The sequence below is a fragment of the Pinus tabuliformis genome, chromosome 8 (genome assembly GCF_031772625.1).
Source record: "Pinus tabuliformis cultivar Carrire ecotype Pingquan chromosome 8, CPIR1, whole genome shotgun sequence".
Lineage (NCBI taxonomy): Eukaryota > Viridiplantae > Streptophyta > Pinopsida > Pinales > Pinaceae > Pinus > Pinus tabuliformis.
The window spans coordinates 1,697,651,013-1,697,675,958 of NC_142294.1; positions in this window are offsets into that span (position 1 = coordinate 1,697,651,013).

Genomic DNA, 24,946 nt, shown 5'->3' on the forward strand with positions numbered 1-24,946 from the left:
CACGTTGCAGGAATTCCATGGAGGGGTCTACCAAAAGAAAGGTGAGGTCAGGTCAAAGAAGGAATACAAGAACAATCCAAAGGAGAAACAGTTCGAAGAAGAGTAACCAAGATCCAGTTAGCTAAAGAGAAGGGCAAGACAATGGTTACTGAGGCAACCATGGTTTCAAAAGGAAGTCTGAATGATTTACTTCAAGCAAATGACATTGAAGAATCTCCTTTGGTTCAAGTAGACTTATTAGAGACTTATTAGAAACAGGTAAAGGAAAAACTAAAAGGGCAAAAACCTCTAAAGAGCTCAAATTTTATGATCAGGTCTCTAAATTTGTTTTCAAGCCAAGAAAGTAAAATTTTGATCCTAAGCTGTGTTTTTGAAATTACACAGCAGTTTCGTAGCGCGCTACGAAACTGCTATAGCTGCATATTATCATTCGATGGGATAATTTTGAGGGACAAAGGGAAGTCTTTCTGGAGAAAGGTACACATGGCATGGAAAAAAATAATAAAATGCATTTTATTGCAATTAAAAGAAACAAATGGGATAATTGATTTCGAAGATCCTTGTGGAGACCAAAAGCAAAAAAGGAGGAACTTTGTCTCCTTGTTTTCACCAGTCAACTTCTAAAATAGTTTCTGAGCAGTTAAAAACTCATCTCTAAAAAGTGAAAGAGGTTTTCATTCCTAAGATAATGAAGTACAAAAACCTCTTCCACTTTCTTCAAATCCGTTATGATATGAGAGAAATGAATGACCAAACCTGCGCTACGAAACTGCTGTAGGTGCAGTTTTTCACAAGAATATTTCTCCTGTTTTACACTTGTTTTTCAAAGACACATTCTAGGCGGTAGGAAATATGTTTCAAAAATCCAAGAGAGGTTTTTTCTCAAAATGGATTGGTTCAAAAAATCCTCCTTCAGTTTTTCCAAATACATTTTTTATGAGAAGATATGAGCTCTGTCCCAAGACCTATTTTTCAGCCGGAACAGAGCAAGGAACAGTCTCCTAGTTTCTAGGAACAGTAAAAGGATGAGTCATCAAGGGCTAGCTGGAGGGTTATGAGCACCATAAAATTCAAATTCATGGATTTATAGGTGTCAAAGAATGCTTTAAATTTTTAGATAAGGTTTTTCTAATCATAATAAGGAGTTACACTCCTAGTTGTATTAGGTCTCTATGACTGCCAGTTAGTTGTCATTTGCATTTAATAGTTGGTTTTAAGTGTCAATAGGTGTCCGGTCAAGTAGAATTAGAATTCCCCTCATGCTGGAGGAGGAATATAAGTCATGGAATGAACTATATATATTGGAGAAGATGTAATACATCAAGGGTTGGAAATTTTCAGGAGAAAGACTCATATTGTGTCATTGTAGAAGATCATGTTTTTATGAATGTAGACTTTGGCTTTACTTCTCAGGATTCAGAAAGAGTTCAATGGTGGCTTGTTTATGTTTCTCCTTATTTCCTTATTTGTATTAGTATGAATGTATCATACTTAGAATTCATTGACATGCTCTAACTTCCTTCATACATTTATAGATTGCCTTTTCCTACATGTCTCTATGTGTTAACTGATATATTGAACTTTTGCTGCCCTGACTTCGATGTTTAGTTGATACTGTTATCATACTAAAGAATTTCTTGACTCCATAAGCCCAATGGATGTTTACTGATCATGTTCAACCATTCATATTTCTTCACTTGTTTCATAGAGTTAGCCATCTAATCTTTATCAAAATATTTAATCCAGGGAGAGAGCCCTCTCAGGTTGAGGAGGCTAAGCCTCAGCCAAAAGTTGGTTTGAAAGAGTTACACAAGGTCTACCTGATCAGCAGCCTATCAAGGGCTGATTTTTTTATAACACTATCTACCAATTACCGTCGCTGCTACCAGCTCACGTCATCTCGGTCATCATAACATGACACCTTCTCTTATGACACCGCTTTACCTCTCTGGGCTCACAACGTCAAATTGACCTAGTTGTGGGTCCACCTCCAACAATTTATAACACCATCATGATTTCACAGATGTCCAACGAGACTGACCTATGTCATCCTGTTGAGTCCTTCTTGGTGCACTTCAGAGAACACTCTTTATCTATTGTCGAGGTTCTCTTACTAGGCTTGCATGGATGGTGGTACCATATGATCTCTTCTCCCATTAGTTCATTGCAAAAACCCTCAGCTTCCACCACAACTTATGTCACTTCATCTCGCTTCCTTTACCCCAAAGCCTCCTTGGTGATTCCTCTTTATTTTTCTGGGGTCATATCGTCAGGCTTACTTGGCTCGCAGGACCCTTCTCTACCAACTAGATCTACGCATAGTACCACCTGGTATTACTTAATTCATTCCACTAGGCTTCATCCAACATTTTCCATTGCACATCCTTTTCCTTCTTCCGGGTTAGGTGTTCACGCTTATGTGGGTTGTGGGCCAACCCTCTAGCCAATGGAAACACTGCCGGTCACACATGACCTTACCGCATCATCCCTGTACTTAATCCCAGATCTCCCTTGCTTTCTCCTTTAGAGATATTATGGGGTAAGACCTCTGGGCTCCCACCACTGGACCACATCGGTTCCCTCATGACCAATCATGTTAGAAGGGAATCAAGCTGTGCAAATGGAAAGCCTCCACAACTAGGGCTTGATCTGCAGAAGGATAAGGTTTCTTGCTCTTTCCCAATAAGATCAGGGCTTGATCTTTCTGTGTCGAAACAAGTTTTCCTTCTCATTCTCTATCATGGCTTGACTAAGGGACTTCGAAACTACCTCATGTGCATCTCAGATGGGGATCTTTGTGATTTCCCCAAAAACAAGCTTTGCTATTACATAGGCTTCCTCAAGATAGTGTTTTTGACCATGGCTCTACCTCAATGGTACGACAAGCCTTTAGATCAACTTTAAAGCTTCATGTCGATGCCAATGGTTTATTAAGGTGTTCCATGGTACTATCCCTCCTAATATTGGGTGAATCTAACTCTAAGGAATTCCTGGCCTACCTGCATTCCCCATTCTTGGAGAGGAAATCCCTTTCATTCTAGTGTAGGCACTCCTGTAGTCCTTACCTACCATGGGCTTGGTGTGAGCTCCTGAAAGGTATCAACCTCACCCTTTACAAGTCGCAAGTGTCAAAATACATGTCGAGCCTGTAAGAAACTCCATGGCTCCACACATAAATTTTTAGTGCCTCATCAGTGACACCAAGATACCAATGAAAGCTATACAACTTGCTTAGAATCCAAGGTTGAAGGAAATTTAGGTAAATCTGACGGGATCTTCTAGCCCAAAGTAAATAACCCTCAGTGTTGATGTAATGCTTGTAGTGTGAAAAAAAACTTGTAACATAAGAGAATAATTGGATGTAAGCGAAAGCAGACCTTTTTGAGGAGACAATCTTCCATGTAATTGTTTCTCATTAATAAGAAAGGGTTTCTAAGCCCACTGTTTTCAGATTTCATTTCCATATGTTATGGATTTTTTATGGCTCGTAACATGGCCTACTATTTCTATATTAATTTCTTATATGTTGTTTTCAATATAGTTAGAATTTCATATACTAATATGCTTCTTTGAATTGGTTGTTTTGCAGGTTAAAGGATCCAAAGGAACTCCAAGAGTGTTTGGACCCTGGCTAGATCTACCTGAATTAAGGAGCCCTAGGTGCACCTCTCTTCATGTAGTTTTCTTATATTAGTATCATGACTGTGTGGAATGTTTGGTTTTCATTGTAGATAACCCCCGCTCTGCTAGGGTATTGACCTAAGACCCTAGGGGACTTTGTCCCTCAACAAAAATGGGGGCAATAAAAACAGAGAGTTTGAAAGGGACACAACCAAAACCATAGAAAAAGTAGCTGAACAAACTTCGACAAAGAAATTGGTTGAACTTATCTCTACTTCCACTCAGTCGGCGAAACCCCCAGTTGTTGATTTAGAAAAAGATTTTAATAAGAATCTCCATACAAAAGAACAAACATCTGGGGTACAAACTCCACAACACAGACCAACTCAAGAAGTTACAGTGGAGAAAATTGTAGGCACTCAAGATGTGGAGCTCATTCCTGCCACCTCCACTTCTGAAATTATTTTGAGAATTGAGGAAATTCCTCCATTAGACGTGTTTTATAGCCCTACCTAGAATGTTGTCATCAAAAGGTAGAGGAACAAAATAAATTTAGATGCTGCAACTATTACCACTCCCAACAATGAACCAATGAACATTGTCTGGAAATATTTGCCCATGGACCCATCTAAGAATCTTACAAGGCTATCACAATTTGTAGGAGCCTATGCTACAACAACTATTGATAAAGCTACAGAGGTCCAAATGTTTCTGAGAGAAAAGGAAGAAAATATTTTGTTGTTGGAACAACAATTAGAGCAAGAAAAAAAAAACCAACAAGCAAAGTTACAAATAGCCAAGCTTCAGCAGGAGTTTGAACAGATTCAAATACAACATCAGGCTAGCCTAGCAGAAAAAGATGTGTGGATACAAGCCATGACATATAAGTATAAGCACAATCTGCAAATTGATCAGTTTATAATAGAAGCACTCAACCTTAACTCCCAATTAACGCAGCAAAAGGAAGTTCTATGCCAAAAAATATCACACTTAAGTCCTTTTTGCGAGATCAGTGATAAGCTAACAAGCCAAGTCGTCAAGACGAGGCTTGATTATGATGAAATCTCAAAAAGGATTTCTGACTTTATCACTTGACAGGAATTAGAAAATGGGAGAAAGGCTTATTTTCCCAAAACTGGAGGAATCACATAAAGAAATTCTATTTGCAGACTAGGATTCTCAGCTCAAGAAAGTAGAAAGGGAAACGACGGTTGTGGCAGTAGCAACAAACAACATCATTGAAGCCATTAACGAAAATCTACTTGGCACCAACCTGGTTGCAGAATATATACTAGGATTTATTCCAAATTCTAATCAACTAGAGTAGTAATGGAGATAGGCAGCAAAGGAAAGGGAGGAAGTGATTAGAAAAATGAGCAAGCTAAACTGGGAGGCATACTGCAATTCTAAGTCAAACCATACATCCAGTGGATGACCTTGTGATGCCTAAATACCTCCATACAAAAAACGGTGCCAACATTGATGGACACTATATTTATTGGACAATTGAAATATGTGATCGGACAATCGAAACAACTCAAACCAATGATAGATATATATGACCTTAAGGATCAAATGCAAAGGAGTTAGTCACTTTGTTTTATTTTTATTTATTTTTATTTAGCATAATCCGAGGAAGGTCGTTTAAACCTCCTCAGCTATTTTTGTAACAATCTATTTTAGGACCTATAGTTTTAATATTTAAACCCCTCTCATGCATCCAAAATTTTTATTAGAAACAATCTTCAAAACATGCACTTCTGTACCTCTGAGGAGGTTCTGATGGAATGAATGGAACATGATTTTTTTTTTTGCACTTTTTTACTCTTAGATGGTGTTGGATTGGTTGGAATTAGGTTGATATTGCTGAAACACATGAGCAGAATTGATCATATATGGTACTTCTATCTTATTATTTTGTTTTACTTATGTATCAGGCAATAACTTTTCTTTAATTGTTTTATGTATGAAAGTTTGAATTTTGGTTAACATTATTGCACTTTTGTATGGTGTTGGCCTAAACTTTATGCTCAATACATGAACGATTTTATATGCGATATATCTTTCACAATCATTTTGGCTAACTATTTATCCAAAATGATTATTGTTAAACGATTTCACTTCTTATTGTAGTTGAATGATCTTTATTACTAATTGTTATAGGACATTATTGTAGATCACATATTTGACTTTTATTCCCGGGTATAGTTATAGTTAAATAGTGTTTAAACTAGGATATATGCATGTGTTTAATAGTTTAGACTAGATTACACTTAGCTTAATCACCCCCTCGTTATATCATATATCACCCCATCAACACTATCAAAATCTCTATTCGAAAATTGGTCCCATTATCCCCAGTCAGAGCCACTACACCAAACGAAAAAGGAGCTGCCAACCAAGGTCTGGATCGGGCGGTTTTCCCCCATGTTGTAGCAATGATTTTTGAGGCTTCAACAGATCCCAAGTTGTTATAGGGCTTTATAGATTAACAACTCAACCCATAGCCTCTAGGGAACCAGAGAACCAATCCTCATCTCTTCTCTTCTCTTCAGATTTACCTGCTAATTTGCTCTCACTCGATTTTCGAATTTCCTCTGCCTTCTTATTCTGCCTCTTTCTATATTGAATAAATGTGTCTTTTGTTGTCTTTTCCTTATTTTACAGGGATTATTTCCCCTTGTGCTTTCTACCTTGGCCTCCTTCACAATCAACATTTACTGTCACCTCCTTGCTACCTTGCAATTGACAACCTCCTTCATAAATCTTTGGCCCCTTTTCTTGTTGTTGATTTTCAAGCAACATGGGCCTTAATATTTTCTCTTGCATCACATTTTTTAGAACCATTCCCTTAAATTCATGCACTAACCAACCTTTAATGGTTGTCCTGCAATTAAAGTTTCTTTCTTTGCATAAGAAACCACAACATCCCAAACAAGCAATTCTCCTCTATAACTTTGGAATTCGTGTTCTTTGTCTTAGTCCCCTTTTTTTGATTTCACATATTGCAAAAATATTTACAATGAAGTTTGTGAGAGAACCATGGGTGGGGATTTCATAGTCACACACCCTCATAACTGTTAGTTTTAAGCATAATTCAACATATAACAATTGTTATTACCTTGGCTCATTTTTGGAAATCCATAGGTGCACGAATAACTTAACAATATGTCCTAAGTTAACACATCAATAATAATGAATTCATATCAATAATTAATACCATGATAATTACTTAAATCACAAAGTAAGTACAACACTCATACATGCATGCAACCACTGCAAACTAGCTTTTAACACCTAAACATTTACTTAATTAATGTTCTAAAAAACAATATGAAATTCTTTGCAGAAACCCCTGCTGCTACTTGCCCATGATAGAGGCCATGTAATTCGAGTGTTGAATGTAACCACTCCTCCCAAATTCACCCACTTTAACTACCCTAATGGGGTAAACATGAGCTGAGGGCAACTATGACATGAACTAACCTCCTAAGTATAGTTAAGGAAGTAAAGTCGACAAAATGAAACTTTATTGACCTTCCTCAGGAGCTATAGGACACCCAGGAGCTAAACAATCACTCCAAGTACCAAAAACCTGAGGTGGATTTCTTTTTTAGTGACCTGGGCCCACAAATACATGCATTTCAAAGCCCTCCTGAGGTTATAGGCCTCCAACCACATGCATAAGCCTGTAAGGGTGCTATTATGGCCCAAAAATTCCAGTTAAGAGGGCGTGGTCAGAGATTCTGATCTACCATTTTAGGCTACCCTTTAGACCACTGCCCATAACTCAATGAGACATTCCAAAATGATAAATACCATCAAGAAAAATCCATTCATACAAAACTTGATCATAAATATATGAAAATCTTCCTGAAATAGACATGCTTGCAGTCAGTAAGAATGATTCATTGTTTCAGCTAACTATCCTTTGGCTTGAGCTGGCATATGGTGAGCATCGGTTGCAGTTCTGGAGGGTGACTCATGCGTGAATGTAGTTGAACAGAATATGTGGCATCAGTAATTTCAATAATCATGTAACCAATTGCATCGGTTAGACATTTTATTGTTGCCTTTTGACCATGAAGTTTAACAAGGGAGAACCAAAAGGTGTCCCATGTTAAAGTTTGAATGCCCGCAATCAATCTCTCCCTCTTTTCCAGTTCCTGTTTCAATGTATGCTCCAATGCTTTGGCTGATGGCAGTTTCCCTTGAGTGCTCTGAAATTAAATTGGACAAATAAAGAGTATCATTAATTAATTCAATCAGATTACCAGTCGTTGATCTTCATCTTGAAGTCACCCTCTCTTCTTTCATTAGTTGAGATTGCCATTCTAAGAACAAGATTTCCTTATGTGATTCCAAAAATTGAGGTAGATTTGTAGCTTGTCTTTCCTTGTTTTCTTGCCAAGAGAGAAACTTTGTTAATGTTTCATCGATTTTCTCCAATTTCTGTCTTGTATCAACTGACTTATCAATCATTGATGAGGAAAATTCACACAGGGGTAGATCAAGAGAAATATTATGACAAAACAAGTTCAATTGATTAGATAATGCCTTATTAATATGCAGAGCTTCTGTTTTAAATTCCCCTACTTGAGGAAATCCTTTGAACCTTTCTATTTGTAGTGACAGTTGAGAAATTTGTTCATCTTTTGTTTTGCTCAACTGTTCATTCATTGTCTTTAGCTTGGCCAATGCTTGGGATAGCTCCTTTTGCTTTTGAACTACATGTTGATCTATCCTATGTTTCTCTTTGAGCAGTTGCTCGTCTAATTGGTCGTTTGATTGCTTCTGCGCTGCTAACTACTGCTCTAGTTGCTTTATCCTCTGCTACTTCTCATGCACCTGTGTCTCTATTGAAACGATTGCCTGATCCTTTTCTTTAAGTAAATTGCAAACTTCCGATGCCTTGTCCATAGTAGCTGTTGTGTATGCTCTAACATACTGAGAGAGTTTAGTAAGATCTTCGGAAGGGTCGACTTCCTCTCTCCATACCACATTAGTTATCTCCATCTGTGCAGGAAAAAGAGAAGATTGATCAAGTTTTCTCTTTTTCCTTTGTCCCTTTATTACAGCCCTATGCTTAGGGCTATAGAAGACATCCAAAGGTGGTATTTATTTTACATGCAGAACAATTTCATTAGATGGGTTCTTTGGAATCATCTCTACATCCTTTTGAGTCATGGGTGGGCTGTTGGTTCCTTCAGTCGGAACCATATTAGTTGTTGTCTTCTCACCAATTATCACTTCAGGCGTGCTAAATCCTTGTAAGCTCTCAGTATGGCTTATGATTGAGTCGAACTAGTGCCATTCTTTGAGTAGTTTGGGGTCAATATGAATGTCTACACCAATGAGTTCACTGCCTTTTCCCTGTTCCTTCTGAATTATTAGTTGAATCGGCCGTGGCTTCCTGTGATAACTCTTCGGGCTCTTCCACTTCTATCAGATTATAAATGCTCTCCCAACTTGTATTTCCTAGACCAAGAGACGTTGTATCTGAGATTAATCATTTTTTTCTTGGTCCCGGATCTTTGACTGCAGGAGCTGTTGTTGTGGGCTTATTTGATTTCTTCCCCATTTTCTTCAGATTTCTGGTTTTGGAGAAATTTTGCACAAACAGTCTCACACCGTGATGCAAAGAAAGTGCTGCTTCAATCTAGTATGACAATGAATAGAGTTACATCGATTAGCATATGATAAATGAAATATAGTTAAGGATTACCATGGATAAAATCTTATTAAAAGATCTACCCATAACTGCATTATTGAATAGCTGTTTAACCTATCAATCGTGGTAAATAACATCATAAATGCCCATCAAGTCGCTCATATTCCAAATGATTATTTCAAGCATGCTTTAGATTTCATTGATCGGCGATCAACGATAAATCACAAATCGACGATCGGGAGTGTTGAAGGGAAGGCCTTTAGCACTTGCTGCAAATATCTCCAATTACCGAAAGGTGATATAATATAATGCATGCAAACATTTTAAATTTATTTTTACCTTTAGAGATGCGAGCCTATGTTGGCATTATGATACATATGTTGTACTTGATGGCAACCCACTCATCTCAGATGATAAATTATAGTGCAGCAAAGTTCACGTACTTTCATGAAGATAAAAGTTTCTTTCATGTAGAGAAACGTTCACGCACTTTCATGAAGATAAAAGTTTCTTTCATGTAGAGAAAAGTTCACGCACTTTCATGAAGATAAAAGGTTCTTTCATGTAAAGAAAAGTTCATGCACTTTCATGCAGAGAAAAGTTTCTTTCATGTAGAGAAAAGTTCACGCACTTTCATGCCGAGAAAAGTTTCTTTCATATAGAGAAAAGTTCACGCACTTTCATGCAGAGAAAAGTTCCTTTCATGAAGAGAAAAGTTCACGCACTTTCATAGTTGGCTCGTAGTATTAGTCCGACAGTTTTTGATCCTATGGTTTTGGTCCGTGGTATTGCATCCAAAAGTGTTGACCCCAAGTATTGGGTTCATGGTATTGTGTTATTATGGTTTTGGACCGTGGTATTGTGAAAGGCCTAAGACTATAAAAGAGGAAGGAGATCATTTGGCAAGGCAATCAATCTGAATGAATTAAATATCTAATAAGTGCTAGATCTGAAATATTTGTGATTGGGGTTATGGTGTAGATCTGGATCTGAATGAAGGAGGAACCATAGCGCATAAAGAAGGATAAGTTCTATTGATGGGTCATAATCTTTAAGCTTGAATAATAATATATTTGTATGATTTTGATCTGTTATATGAGGCGCATGCTTGATCTATAAATCTGATAATATGGGTTAATTAGTGTCTGAATATTTGAAAGAATGAATTATCCTTTATAGATATGTACGCAAGTTCAGTGAAGTGAAAGAGCGTATATACGCTGGTTTAGTGAATGAAAATGGCATATACGCAGGTTGGTCCAAACACAGGAGCATATGCATGCAGGTTTCAGGTTGTTGAAGTAGCGTATATCTTTTAAATTATGATCTAGCTGCCTCTGTTTATTGCTGCAATATTATGGGTTCAGAATTTGGTGTGTGGTTACTGTTACTGTGTTCTGGGTACAACTGTCAGAGAAGTGTTTACTTGATTTAGTGCTAATTGGGGAAAGGAGATTGTTTGGTGCAGATATACTTGATGATTGATTGATGTTCATAGATCCAGTCTGAAAATTTATGAAATGATGTCCCTGGAAGAAAGATAAGGTTGTAGCCTTCAGTAGGCCAGCACCTACGTACTAGTATCTTGGCTAGTACAAGAGCTAAGGGGGTTGTAGCTCCCTTCCAGGAGAAGCTGGAGAATGAGAGAGGGTTGTAGCTCTCTGCAGGTCGCAGCCTGCGTACTGGTAAAGGATTGCGCTAGTACATTGTAAAAAGAAGTTTCTAATTAAAAGAAGATAGAGACGAATTGCAGCAGGTGGTTTTCACCCACATTGGGTTTCCACCTTATATCTTGTGTTCTTGTGTGTGTGATAGTCTTCAGATTTGTTTTAATGTCTTTGGTTACTGGTTATTTGATTCTGATACATAGATTAATAATCAACTTCTGAAAGATAAAGTAAATTATAAGTTTGCATTGTATACGCGGGTTTCCTTCTACATAGTTGCGTATATACGCGGTTTTAATTAACTGAAGTAGCGTATATTATCTAGATTTGAAAAAGGGAATATTTGACTTGATAATACTGATTCACCCCCCTCTCAGTATTATTTCCAACAATTGGTATCAGAGCAGGTCCTTCTAAAGAAGCTTGATCGCTTGGAGGAAGATCCATCATCATGAGCAACTACGAGAGAGAAGCATCTATCAGGCCACCGATTTTTGACGGGACAAACTTCGTATATTGGAAGGTAAGAGTTACTACCTATCTTCAATCTCTTGGTACAGAAGTTTGGGATATCATAGATACAGGGTACACTTTTCCATCAACAACTCCTACAGATCCGGCTGAGAAGAAGAAATATGAAACAAATGCAAAGGTTGTCAATACCCTATTAGGATGTCTATCTCAATCAGAATTCGTCAAGGTTATGCAGTATAAATCCACAAAAGAAATATGGGACAAGATTGTTCTAAGCTATGAAGGAGATTGTTACACAAAAATATCGTCACCATGACTATTTGCAGTCAGTATGGGTCTATCATCACTTGTACTGTCCTCCTAAGCAAGTCTTAGACCTCAGCTCTTCAAGTCAAGCTTTGAAAATGAGAGAAAGACATTAAAAATCAACAAAGCTCTGGTTTCGCACTTTCTCTCACTGTTGCCTACGGTCTCGCACCCCCTGTTCACAAAAACTACGGACCTGCCCACTCTGTCCCTAAAGGAGTGGGTGCGGACCCCTGTGAAAGTAAAAAAGGCGCAAGTTTATTCTAAAAACTCACTTTGGGTTAATTCTAGATGATTCTAGAAGGAATTTTGACGTGGATTGGTCGCTCTTAGGTGGTTCATGCATCCCAAAAGAGAAGGAGCTAATCCCTTGATGAGAGGATCTATCCCTTTGAAGGAGGACCTAGTAACTTCCCTCCATTGTACTATAAATTAAGGCATTGGGATGGTTGCTGGGGAGGTTAGAAGCTGAACCTTTTTGAGGGTAAATGCTGGCGGAATTGAGACTTCCTAGTTAAGCTTGAGAGGAGAGATCACATACCTTTTTGGCTTCATTGGGAAGAGAGTGAAACTTGTCAAAGTAGAGGAGACTTCTTGTTGGACCCTGGGAGGAGCTTGTACAACATCAAGGCACAGGTTGTAAAGTTCTTCTTTGATTTGAATTAATACAATCAGATTCATTTTTCTCAACAAATTGTCTTATGTCATTTGTTTCATGAATTCCTTGATCATCATGTTAAGTATGCTTTATGATATTGGCTTTTCAGGTGCTATTTAATTTGTTTGCTTGTTTGTGTTTGCAAATTCGCACTAAGGGAGCTCATTTGGATCAAAGGAGCGAGGCTTCCACAAACTTGCATTGGACCCAAGGTAGGCCTAAACACTTGTTTGCCTTTGTTTATAAATGCGTATTTAGAGAAAGATAGTTTTTGATTGGCTTGCTTGTCACTAGATATTGTTAGATTCTAGGAAGGTCTATCTTTTCCGCAAGATCGACTCATTCCGTGTGAAAAAATGGCGACTCCGCTGGGGACTTGATTTTTTTCCTTATTTTTACTTTGATCTGAGAAACTGTGTTTTTGTTTTTGTTTTTGGCTTGTTGTGTGTGGAATTTGGTAGATTTAGTAGATCTAGGATTATTTTTTGTTTTTCATAACTTTGGGAGAGGACCGCACCCTCGGCTTGGGACACAGTGCGGACCTATCCGCACTTTTGCTTTTAGCACAGAGCGGTACCGCACCTGTGTTAACTGTGGGCCTGCGGACCCTGTCAAAATTTTGGAAAACCTAAGTTCTATGTTAGTCAGCTTAGTTTTTGTTTAGATGTTATTATCCCCTGCCCAGACCTGCATATAACTTGTTAGAAGCTTTTCTTAGGTTAATTCCATTGGTGTTAGGGTTTTAGGTGAAATTCCTAGAAGTTTTGATTGCTGGGTTTGGTTTTCATTTTGGTCTTGTAGTAGCTCTGAGCTTAGAATTTGTAGAAGCCTCAGATCACCTTGGTTTTTTACTAGTCTTCTTATGAGTCTGACCATTTGCAAAATCTACCTTTGTTGAGGAATCCACCTTGTGTTTCCTCTTTACGTAAATTCGAAAAAGTTTGTGTTAAAAGTTTGGATTTCATTTTTAGAAAAGAAAACAAAAATTGGTTGTTTTTTGACTGATTTGTGATTCTGGAAAAATTAGTCCTTAGTTTGCTTGCAGCTAAGTAAAACATCCTTGAAAAAGACATCTTGTAAGCTTTGACTTCAAATAGTTTTTTATAGTTTATAGATATCAAGATTAGTCATTTCCATAGTTTTGAGTGTTTTATAAAAAATAAAAAATCTCTTTTGGAAAAAGTTTGTTTTTGTAGTGTTTGAGTGTTTTGACAGAAAAGGGAAATTTTTGTGAAAATAACTAGTTGTCTCATTTTGAGTGCATTGGAAAAGACAAAAAGCTCTTCTTTTAATTTGTTTGTTAAGAAAGATTTGTGTTTACAAGTATTTGCATTCTCAAACTCTTTCCTAGCTAGAAGTTCATTGAAGGGAAAAGATTGCTTAATCATCTTAAGTGCATTTTTTAGTGATTTCGAGTCAAGTCTTCACACCACGAGTTTCATCTCAGCACCTCTTGACTTAAACAAAAACAAATAAAAATAATGCTTAAAGTAAAATCTATCTAGTAATATTTTTATTTCTAGGGCTCTGATACACCAATATAGCTTAGGCTAGTGTCTTGGAGTAGGGAGTAATTAACTCTCCAAGATAGTAAAACAAACAAGTAGCTTTATCTTGCCATAGGAGAGAAATCCAATTGTTGCATTTATGCTCTGGGAAAGCTCCTCTTAAAGGAGAAGCACGAGATCGAACCAGTGTGGGAATCAATCCTTCCTCATTGGGAACGATGCCAGATATTCACGTATTAAAAACGGTAAACCTCGGATTAACCATTGTCGAGGAGCCTGGGGTCACTTGTTGGTAAACCTTGGACTATGTCAAGGAGCCTTCGAGGGGATTGAGCTTGTTACTCTGCCCTTGCGTGCGTATCGGATCGTACACTGTTCCCCCAGGTATATTTGTTTCCGTTGGTAACCTTAGTGACCATATTCTATAGGATTCTTCCTAATGTGACAGTGGTGGGAAGATCCCATTGTACCTGGAGCAGACATTGGCTAGACTAGTATTATTGTACGATCAAGCTAATGATATATTAGGCGCTGGAAAATTCGTTCCTATGTGGCATGGTCCCTATGTTGTCAAGAGAAAGCTAGCAAAAGGGGCCTATGAACTGGTAGACTTTGACGGGGACTCTTTAGGTAAAACCAGAAATGGTCTTTACCTGAAGAGGTATTATGCTTAAAGAATGGGTATGGAGATTTTTAGTTAGGATAGTTTTCTTTCTAGCTGGTGTGCTTTTGTTTAAAAAGTGTGCTTAGCTTAGAGAGTGTTTTTTGTCATTATTCCTGCTTATCTTGGTTTTACTCTTGATATTGCAGATGTCGATGCCTCTCCAAACATACATTGGTTTCACTGATGGTGCTTGTCGTAATACACAGAACATTTCTTCCGCAGCTTGGGTTATCTATTCGCCCTCTGACGAGTTGGTATCTATGCATGGGGTAAGCCTCAGTCAAACAATGAACAACATTCCCGAGTATAGTGCAGTGATTGAGTTATTATCTGAATCTATTTCATTTGGGATTCAGAGTTTGATAGTGAGGTTAGATTCTGAACTCGTTGTATTACAGCTTAATAGAGTGTATGCCATTAGAAATCCAGTGTTATTGAGATTATTTTTGAGAGTGTGTCTCTTGGAACGTGAATTTGATTATATTGAATATCAGCATATTCCAAGATCTTTAAACACATTAGCAGATGCAATTGCTTCTCGAATGTTAAGTAGACATTTGCGATAATCATACATGTAAATTTAAAAGCATTCCATAACATGTTTTACAAGATAAGTCGGTAATAGTGATATATATATATATATATAGGAGTGTGTCAAAATATACATCGTCCTCGATAAGAAACCACTGTACGGGCCACCTTACAAAGGAACCTCCTAAAAGGTCCTAGGACCCCAATCACATAGCGTTGTAGTCGACGAGGAATGCCATATATGCCGGTCTCTGGAATGTCCCCTGTCAAGTGCTCTAGATGACTCTCCAACTCGGCCAAGGTCTCTGTTGATTCGTCCTGTGGGGCTGGCGCCGCTGCAGCTGGTTGTTTCCTCTCATAAGGCCGGAGAGTGGCTGGTCACTGTGGACCCACATTTTCATTTGAAAATTTTACTATCAGTTTTGGGACAACATAAAAACAAAAAAAAATTAAAATAGGAAAATGTTGAAAATGATTTTACCTGAGTCATCCCATTGCTCTCCTGGTGGAAGAGCCATGTCTGGGTCACCGCGAAAATCTACCCCAGCGTAAGGGAAGTCCTAAATAGAAAAAACCTGGTTTTCCAACCAATGGAAATACTCAAGTTTGAATCGAACGACCTCTGTCCCATCGTCAGGATGACGGGCCATAACTGCAACCCATTGCATCAGTTTGGGCTCTCGACGAAGTCTAGCTCCAATAGTAAGGTGTTGCGGGACCAACATCGGGAACCTCTCCAGACCAAAACTCACAACTAAAGCACCATAACCAAAGGTCTTCAGTTGTCTGTTCTTGGCTCTGGTCAGTTGGCCTTTTACATTAGCCAACACAGCATCGCACTGGTTGAAGATGGTGCCTCGAAAGCAGTCAACTGCCATTTGCATCTGGGATCCAGTGGCAATATGTAGTGCGGCACTCCCGCAAACCCTGGTAACAGTAAACGCGATCAACATGAGTTCAGGATGGGATATGGTTTTAATGTCTATCCCTTTGTCTCTAGCCTGGTTGTTGCAGAACTCTAGCCGGAGGCTATCGGCAGACTGGCCACCTGGCCTAGTCCCGAATAGAGTCAAGTCTTCGCCTCTCTTAGGCAAACCAGTCAAAAATTATATATCTGCCGGCTCAATTTCGAGTTGGTGGCCACCAATGAAGAAGCACTGGTCCTGTATGCTCCACCTGTCTACCAGCCACTGCAAGAAGTCCACCTGGGCCCTCATGCCAGGTATGGCCCAGAATTTGTACAAGCGCATGCATTCAATGCATCGATCGAAGGTTGGTGATTTAACGCTACAAGATCTACGTCCTCATGCTCCCGTTCTCGCCAATCAAGCATGATGTACACTCTACATCCAAGAAGAAGGCAAATTAGAATGCAAGAAATTAAATTGTTTGGGTCAATTTTGAGAATTTTTGGGTTAAAAACCCTTGCTGCGGGGACCGCACCCTCTCTATTAGAGAAAATGCATGGGTCCGCACCTTGCCTTCATGGAAGGTGCGGACCCCTGACTTTTTCCCCATTGAGAAAAATTCGGGGTCCGCGGGCTACCAGTGTTATGCCTGCGGGCCCCGCGCGCGGGTTTCTAGCCTAAAACCCCTATAAAAATCAAATAAAACCCTAAAAAACAAATTGAAATGGTTGAAATTGAAGAGTAGGATGATGTGGATTACCTAGAGGAGACGACGTTCGATTCCAACAGATGAATTTTCCGCAATCTTCATGGGAAGTTTATGACCAAAAGCACTATTTTCTCACCCAAATCTTAAACGGTAAAAATGAATTGACGAAAGCCCTTTTTATAAGTTTTTTGAATAAATAAATTGTAAATTTGTTTATGTTTCACTTTAGAAAGGTAACTTTTGCAGCATTTTTATCCATCTCAAATAGGTATGAGTAATGTTTGCAATTTTTGTTCAGGATAATGGATTGTTCAGGCGAAATCGATCATTTTCGACGAAAAAACATTTAGAGTCACCTTTAAGCTCTTTTTTGAGTCCTAAAACATGAAAAGATTGCTGAGTTTTTCTTTTTAAACTAGTTAAAATGGAACTAAAAAGACGGTCCACTTACAGCTCTTTTATGATCGTAAAAACATGAAAGATTGTCAGATTTTTATCATTTCAAATTCGATATTGGTTATAAAATGACGTGTCGTTGATCACTTTTTTACTTTTTCGGATCAGGGGAACTAATTACAAAACGTACTTCTTGGTCGTAAAGATCAAGCGGTTCTCTCAAGTATTATTTATACTTTTTCGGGCTTGGGAGACACAAATTTACGAAAAAGGTCAACCCTGGAGTCTTCTTAAGTTTTTTCAGACTCTCTAAAATTGAAAAACGCCGAGTTTCTCCTATATTGGACTCGTTAAAATTTAACAGTAAAGGACCTGTTCAATTACAAACAGGAATGAACCACTCCTTCTTAGGGTTTGAATTTAAACTAAGTTGGACTCATCCGAAGGATGAGCTTATAATCAAGCAAATGTTATCCTCCTCAAGCTTGTCAAAAATAAAGAGGTACTTGCCAGAAATGGTGGGGGAAAAGAGAGAAAAATGACACTGTTTGTCATACTTTGTAACCACTCTTGAACATGACACTTTTATTCACCTGGGTTGGGAAATCCTTTGCCTAATAGTTGATCAAACCACATTGAAAGTCTTCAGCAGGTTTCTGGGTATTAACTTTGGGTCAATTGTCACCAAACCATCTGTTGTGTCGATATGTGTTCAAGAGGTCAGTGCCAATAAGCCATTCATCTGCAAAATATCTGTCATCCATCTTGACCATCCCTGAGTCAGTCCTTGCAACTAAATTTCTTCAACTTGATCTATGATTTTGTGTTGTGGGCTTGCCTGCGATGGATCGATTTCTATCGACTTCAGCTCATTATCGAGAAAGATGATCTAAGAATCGTCAGTACCTTGGGATCTGCATGCCTCAATGGCAGGTTTCTCGCCTTTGACGACAGGTTGCATCATTTACCTTCGATCAAAGGACTCCGTGACATGTTCGACATCAACACATCTATTCACATCTCATGGGTTGTACTGGGTACTTTGAGAGCCATTGACATCACTGGTGGTTTCTCTCAAACTTGTTAACAGTTTACAGCATTGATTGGTAATCAAGTGGTTTCTACCATGTTCAAATTCAACACATTCATTCGCATGGATAGAATCGTACTGTTTCGGGAAGTAGAAATGAAGACCATGGATCTAGTTTCCGCAATCCAGGCTGTGAGGAATTTTGCATTCATTATATTGTGGACTATTCATAAACAGATGGCTGCGTCCATACTATGTCTACATGTGTCTATACTTGTGATGTATTACAAGATCATTCCTATATCAGAGCAGTAGTTATTTTTCTAAGTTAGTTTTGATTTGAGAATGGGAATGCCTACCTCAAAGATGATATAATCTCATATATATATTTTGCATTGAATGTTTTTATAGGTTCCGACCAGGCTCTCCACAAGGTGATCCTCAAAATGATAAAGTACTTCACTCTTCCTAAATGATAAATGAAATCCTCATCTACTACAGACTTCGCACTTTAGGGGGCAATCTGTTACACAAAAATATCATCACCATGACTATTTGCAGTCAGTATGGGTCTATCATCACTTGTACTGTCCTCCTAAGCAAGTCTCAGACCTCAGCTCTTCAAGTCAAGCTTTGAAAATGAGAGAAAGACATTAAAAATCAACAAAGCTCTGGTTTTGCACTTTCTCTCATTGTTGCTTGCGGTCCCGCACCCCCTGTTCACAAAAACTGTAGACCTGCCCGCTCTTTCCCTAAAGGAGTGGGTGCGGACCCCTGTGAAAGTAAAAAGGGCGCAATTTTATTCTAAAAAACTCACTTTGGGTTAATTCTAGATGATTCTAGAAGGAATTTTGACGTGGATTGGTCGCTCTTAGGTGGTTCATGCATCCCAAAAGAGAAGGAGCTAATCCCTTGATGAGAGGAGCTATCCCTTTGAAGGAGGGCTTTATCCCTTTGAAGGAGGATCTAGTAACTTCCCTCCATTGCACTATAAATTAAGGCATTGGGCTGGTTGTTGGGGAGGTTAGAAGATGAACATTTTTGAGGGTAAATGCTGGCGGAATTGAGACTTCCTAGTTAAGCTTGAGAGGAGATATCACATACCTTTTTGGCTTCATTGGGAAGAGAGTGAAACTTGTCAAAGTAGAGGAGACTTCTTGTTGGACCTTGGGAGGAGCTTGTACAGCATCAAGGCACAGGTTGTAAAGTTCTTCTTTGATTTGAATTAATACAATCATATTCATTTTTCTCAACAAATTGTCTTATGTCATTTGTTTCATGAATTCCTTGATCATCATGTTAAGTATGCTTTATGATATTGGATTTTCAGGTGCTATTTAATTTGTTTGCTTGTTTGTGTTGCAGATTCGCACTAAGGGAGCTCATTTGGATCAAAGGAGCGAGGCTTCCACAAACTTGCATTGGACCCAAGGTAGGCCTAAACACTTGTTTGCCTTTGTTTATAAATGCGTATTTAGAGAAAGATAGTTTTTGATTGGCTTGCTTGTCACTAGATATCGTTAGATTCTAGGAAGGTCTATCTTGTCCGCCAGATCGACTCATTCTGTGTGACAGAGATGAACAGGTAAAACGAGCAAAACTTCAAACCCTCAGAATTCAGTATGAAAATCTTCGAATGCACAATGATGAAAGTGTGGCTAACTATTTCCTTCGTGTAGATGAGATTGTTAATTGTATGAAAAATTTGGGTGAAGAAATAAAATAGGTTGTTGTGGTTGAAAAGGTTCTAAGATCTTTGTCCCCTAGGTTTGAATCTAAAGTTTCTACAATAGAAGAAAAAGAGAATCTACGAAACCTTACCATGTCTTAGCTGCACGGAATTCTGACTGCTTATGAAATGAGGAAAGGAGGACCATCAGATAGGAGAGAAGCTGCTTTGAAGGCTTTAGGTAGAGGAGATTACTATGAGTTAGGACATGTGTCTGAAGAAGAGGAGGAATCAAATTTTGTCAAGAACCTTCAACGAGGTACTGGAAGATTCAGAGGTAAGTTTCCTTTCAAATGCTTTGCTTGTGGAAGAGTCGGTCACTATGGTGCCAAATGTCCTCATAAGGATAAGATTGACAAGGGGAAGGAACATGTTAGATGGAACAAGAAACATAATGTAACTAAGAAAAGTTACTACACTCATGAAGACAGTGATGGTCTTTCAAATAGTGATGAAGATGAACGAGGTAAGAATTATAAACTTTTAATGGCTTTTGAAGATGATAATTACATGGATGCTATAGATGAAGATGGTTTTTATGAAGAGATTTCTAGACTCAAAGTATGTTTAGAAGAGAAGAATGTGATCATTGATACTCTGCAATTCCAACTTGCTGAAAAAGAAAAATTTCTTGAGAAGTTAGAATGTGAAATTGTTGGTCTTAGAAAAGAGATTGAGAAAACAAAGGCTCTTAATCTTAAATTTGTTAAAGGATCTGAAACTCTAGATGAGATTATCAATGTGCAGCGTTCCCCACTAATCAAGACAGGTCTAGGATATAATGAAGAAGCATCTCAAGTGCAGAAACCATCCACCTCAAAAAGTTATCTTGATGCAGCAAGGAGGAATGAGCAAGAGCCCAATGGATATCACTAGGTAAAACAGGGATGATCTACATCAAGAATAAAAAAAGACTACCAGGTAAATCACGGGAAATCCACCTTAAGGATGAAAAAAAGATATAACCAGCCATAGGTAAAATATTCTCGATTTTCCTCAAGAATGGATGACAATAGAAACTGCAATCATTTGGCTGGTCGATTTGATAATCACAGGAGTTTCTTCAATGGCCAATGTTTTTCTTGCCATAACTTTGGCCACAAAGCAGCTCAATGTATTGCCTATAAGACAATCATGACTAGAGAAGCTCAAAAGCAAAGAAGTATGACTGGAATTATGAAAAGAACCTATAACAACTTTTCCGCCCTTGAAAATGAAATTGAATGTTCTATTTGTAGTAACTTCGGTCATGAAGATTCTGAATGCAGGAGCAGGTTTCGGCAGACAACTCAAAAGGAACAAGCCTCAAGTGCCAGAACATGGAGAATGAAGGAAACACAACCAGAAAGATGTGGGATAGACTTTTATGCAGAAGGACAAGAAAATCAATGGTACATCGAAAGTGGATGTTCAAAGCATATGACAGGTGATAAGGAAAAACTTCAATCACATAGTGCTTTAGAAAAGGGAAAGAAAGTTTCTTTTGGAAATGATACCCCTACAGTCATGAAAGGAAAAGGCACTGTTCAGTTGAAAGAAAAAGTCAAAGCTGGAAATGTTCTCTATGTTGATGGCTTGAAGCATAATCTACTGAGTGTCAGTCAGATGTGCTATCAAGGAACTGAGGTAATATTTCGATCAAATGGATGTAGTGTTCGTGATCTTGATACAGGAAAAACAATGATCAAAGGCATAAGAACTCCAAATAATTTATACATATTTGAAGAAGGATAACAACAATGCTACTTGAGCAAGAATGATGAACACTGGTTATGGCACCGGAGGTTGGGGCATCTAAGCTTTTCACAGATAAAGAAAGCATGCAAATACCAGGCAGTTCGTGGTCTTCCAAACATCAGAATTCTAGAGAATACAATATGCAAATCATGTCAGTTTGGTAAGAAAACTAGAACTAACTTCCTTGAGAAGGAAGGATTAGTGAGCAGGCCTCTTGAACTAGTCCATATAGATATATGTGGTCCATCTAGGACAAAATCACCTTGAGGAGAAGAATACTTTATATTATTCATTGACGACTTCTCTAGGATGGTTTGGATAGGATTTTTGAAGCACAAAGACGAATAATTAAAAAAATTCAAATCGTTCAAAGCCTTGGCAAAAAATGAATTAGATCACAAAATTAAGTGCCTCAGGTCTGATAGAGGTGGGGAGTTTACCTCAAATGAATTTTTCGATTTCTATGAAGAACATGGAATAAGAAGGGAATTCTCTACAGCTAGGACTCCTCAGCAAAATGGAGTGGTGGAAAGGATGAACAAAACGGTTCAACAAATGGCTTGTGCTATGCTTGATGAGTCTGGAACACCTGCAACCTTCTGGGGTGAAGCTGCATTTGTTGCGGTTGTTATTCTCAACAAAACAAATGTCTGTGTAAACAACGCTCAAACTCCTCATGAGCTCTGGTATGGTGAGACTGCTTCGGTAAAACATTTCAAAATCTTTGGAAGCAAATGCTATATTAAGAATAATGATGAACATCTTGGCAAGTTTGAACCTATAACAGATGAAGGCATACTTATTGGTTATTCTCCCCACAACAAAGCATATAAGTGTTACAATAAAAGACTTGGAAGAATTGTTGACAGCATTGATGTAGTGATTGATGAAGAAGGAAACATTCCTAGGCAAGTAAATTATGAAAATATTGAAGAGGATGAAGACTACCCTTCAAATCAGACTAATGATGAAGAAGAACCTCAAGAGGCACCAAAGGAACAGATAAGGATAGAAGAGAAGACTCCATCCAGGTACATTCAGAAGAATCATCCAGAATCTCAGATTTTGGGGTAGAAAGAGGCAGGTGTACAAACAAGAAGAAAAATTGCAGAAGCCTCAAGCTATTTGGCATTACTCTCCTCCAGTGAACCACAAAATGTAAAAGAGGCATGCAAAGATGAATGTTGGGTCAAGGAAATGGATGAAGAACTTGAGCAGATCGAAAAGAATAACACTTGGGAGTTGGTTCCTAGACCAAAAGATAAGAATGTCATAGGGACAAAATGGATCTTTAAAAACAAGTTGAATGAAAATGGGGAAGTGATTAGAAACAAGGCCATACTTGTTTGTAAAGGGTATGCTCAACAAGAAGGTATAGACTTTGAAGAAACTTTTTCTCCCATTGCTAGACTTGAAGCCATCCGAATGTTCCTTGCTCTCTCAAGCTTTCAGAAGTTCAAAGTATTTCAAATGGACGTGAAATCAACCTTTCTGAATGGAGACTTAGAATAAGAAGTGTACATTGAGCAACCAGATGTCTTCATCCTTGGGAATGATCCAAATCTTGTATGCAGACTAAAAAAGGTTCTCTATGGTCTTAAATAGGCTCCAAGGGCTTGGTACTATCGTTTGGACAAATATCTTCATCAACATGGTTTTTCAAAAGGATCAACAGATAGCAATCTTTATATAAAAATTAAAAATGACAAATTGCTAATACTTGTTGTGTATGTAGATGATATTATCTTTGGCAGCAATGAAGAAGCTATGAGTCAAAGCTTTGCCTTGGTGATGTAGAAAGAATTTGAAATGTCTTTGCTTGGAGAACTGACATATTTTCTTGGATTGCAAATCCAACAAAATGAAGGCAGTATCTTTTTGTCTCAAACCAAGTATCTCAAGAAGATCTTGAAGAAATATGGCATGGAAGATGCAAAACCAGTATGTACCCCTATGGTTACAGGATGCAGCCTCAGTGCAAATGATGAATCAGCAGCAGTGCATCAACCAACCTATAGATCCATGATTGGAAGTCTTCTTTATTTGAAATGTACTCGACCAGACATCACGCATGCAGTGGGAATAGTTGGAAGATTCCAGGCAAATCCTAAGGAAACCCATCTTCAGGCAGTAAAGAGAATTTTCAAGTATCTTCAAGGAACTCAAAACTATGGCTTATGGTATCCTAGAGATACATATCTCACTCTACATGCTTATACAGATGCAGATTGGGCTGGAAGCATGGATGATAGGAAGAGCACAAGTGGTGGAGCATTCTTTATGGGTTCCAGATTAGTATCTTGGTTTAGCAAGAAACAGAGTTCGATTGCTTTATCTACAGCTGAAGCGGAATATGTGGCTGCTGCATCTTGTTGCACTCAACTCCTTTGGATGATGCAAACCTTGCAGGATTTTCAAATCACTTGTACACCACCTATCTCCATCTTATGTGATAATACAAGTGCAATCAACATTTCAAAGAACCCAGTTATGCATTCAAAGACCAAGCACATACCTATAAAATATCATTTCCTCCAGGAACAAGTGCTGGAACAAAAGGTCAAGCTGGAGTATGTTCCCTCTAAGGAACAAGTTGTTGATATACTCACCAAACCACTGCCCAGGGAAACTTTTGAATACCTCAGACAGAAGCTGGGTGTAGTTGATGCATCATCTTGCTGTTAAATCTTGTCTGTTTCAGAGAAAAATGGGGGTACGTGAGTTGCCTAAGGAGGATCCGCGTACATACGCAGGTTTGTGCAGAGACAGTCGCGTATATGGAGGTTTGATGGATATCAGTAGGGACAGGCTCTGGTTGAAGATAATCTGGTATGGGTCTGACAGAGACCATCTGGCATAGGTTCAGGGGGAGCAGATAAACTTCTAATGATGCATTGTTGGCATTATCTCAGAAGCTTTTGGTTCTAGTTCACAACTGTTGTTGGATTCAGGTGGAACAAATGCAGAGGGAGAACAGAAGGAAATCATGGTTGCTGATCTGAATGGTGATTGAAAGATGTTGCTGCTATCAGTTATTGTGACTTTCATAAGCCTTGCTCTAGATATTTCGTCTCTATGTCATGTATCTCTTTTATGGTGTCAAGGTCATGTAACGGCCTATTTTTGGTTCCCCACTATGCCTGGGATGAAGATGTAATGTATTTGGTTGTCACATGTAATTCTCTGATGTATCCCCACTTGGTTGGGTGATGGATGTATGTATTGAGTCTTTTGGTGATAGGAAGGTCTTTTATGATGTATAAGTCATCGTTCTTCTTGTAAAACATCTTTTTGCAGACCTTGCTTATAGTCAGGGGGAGCATGAACAGCACACTTC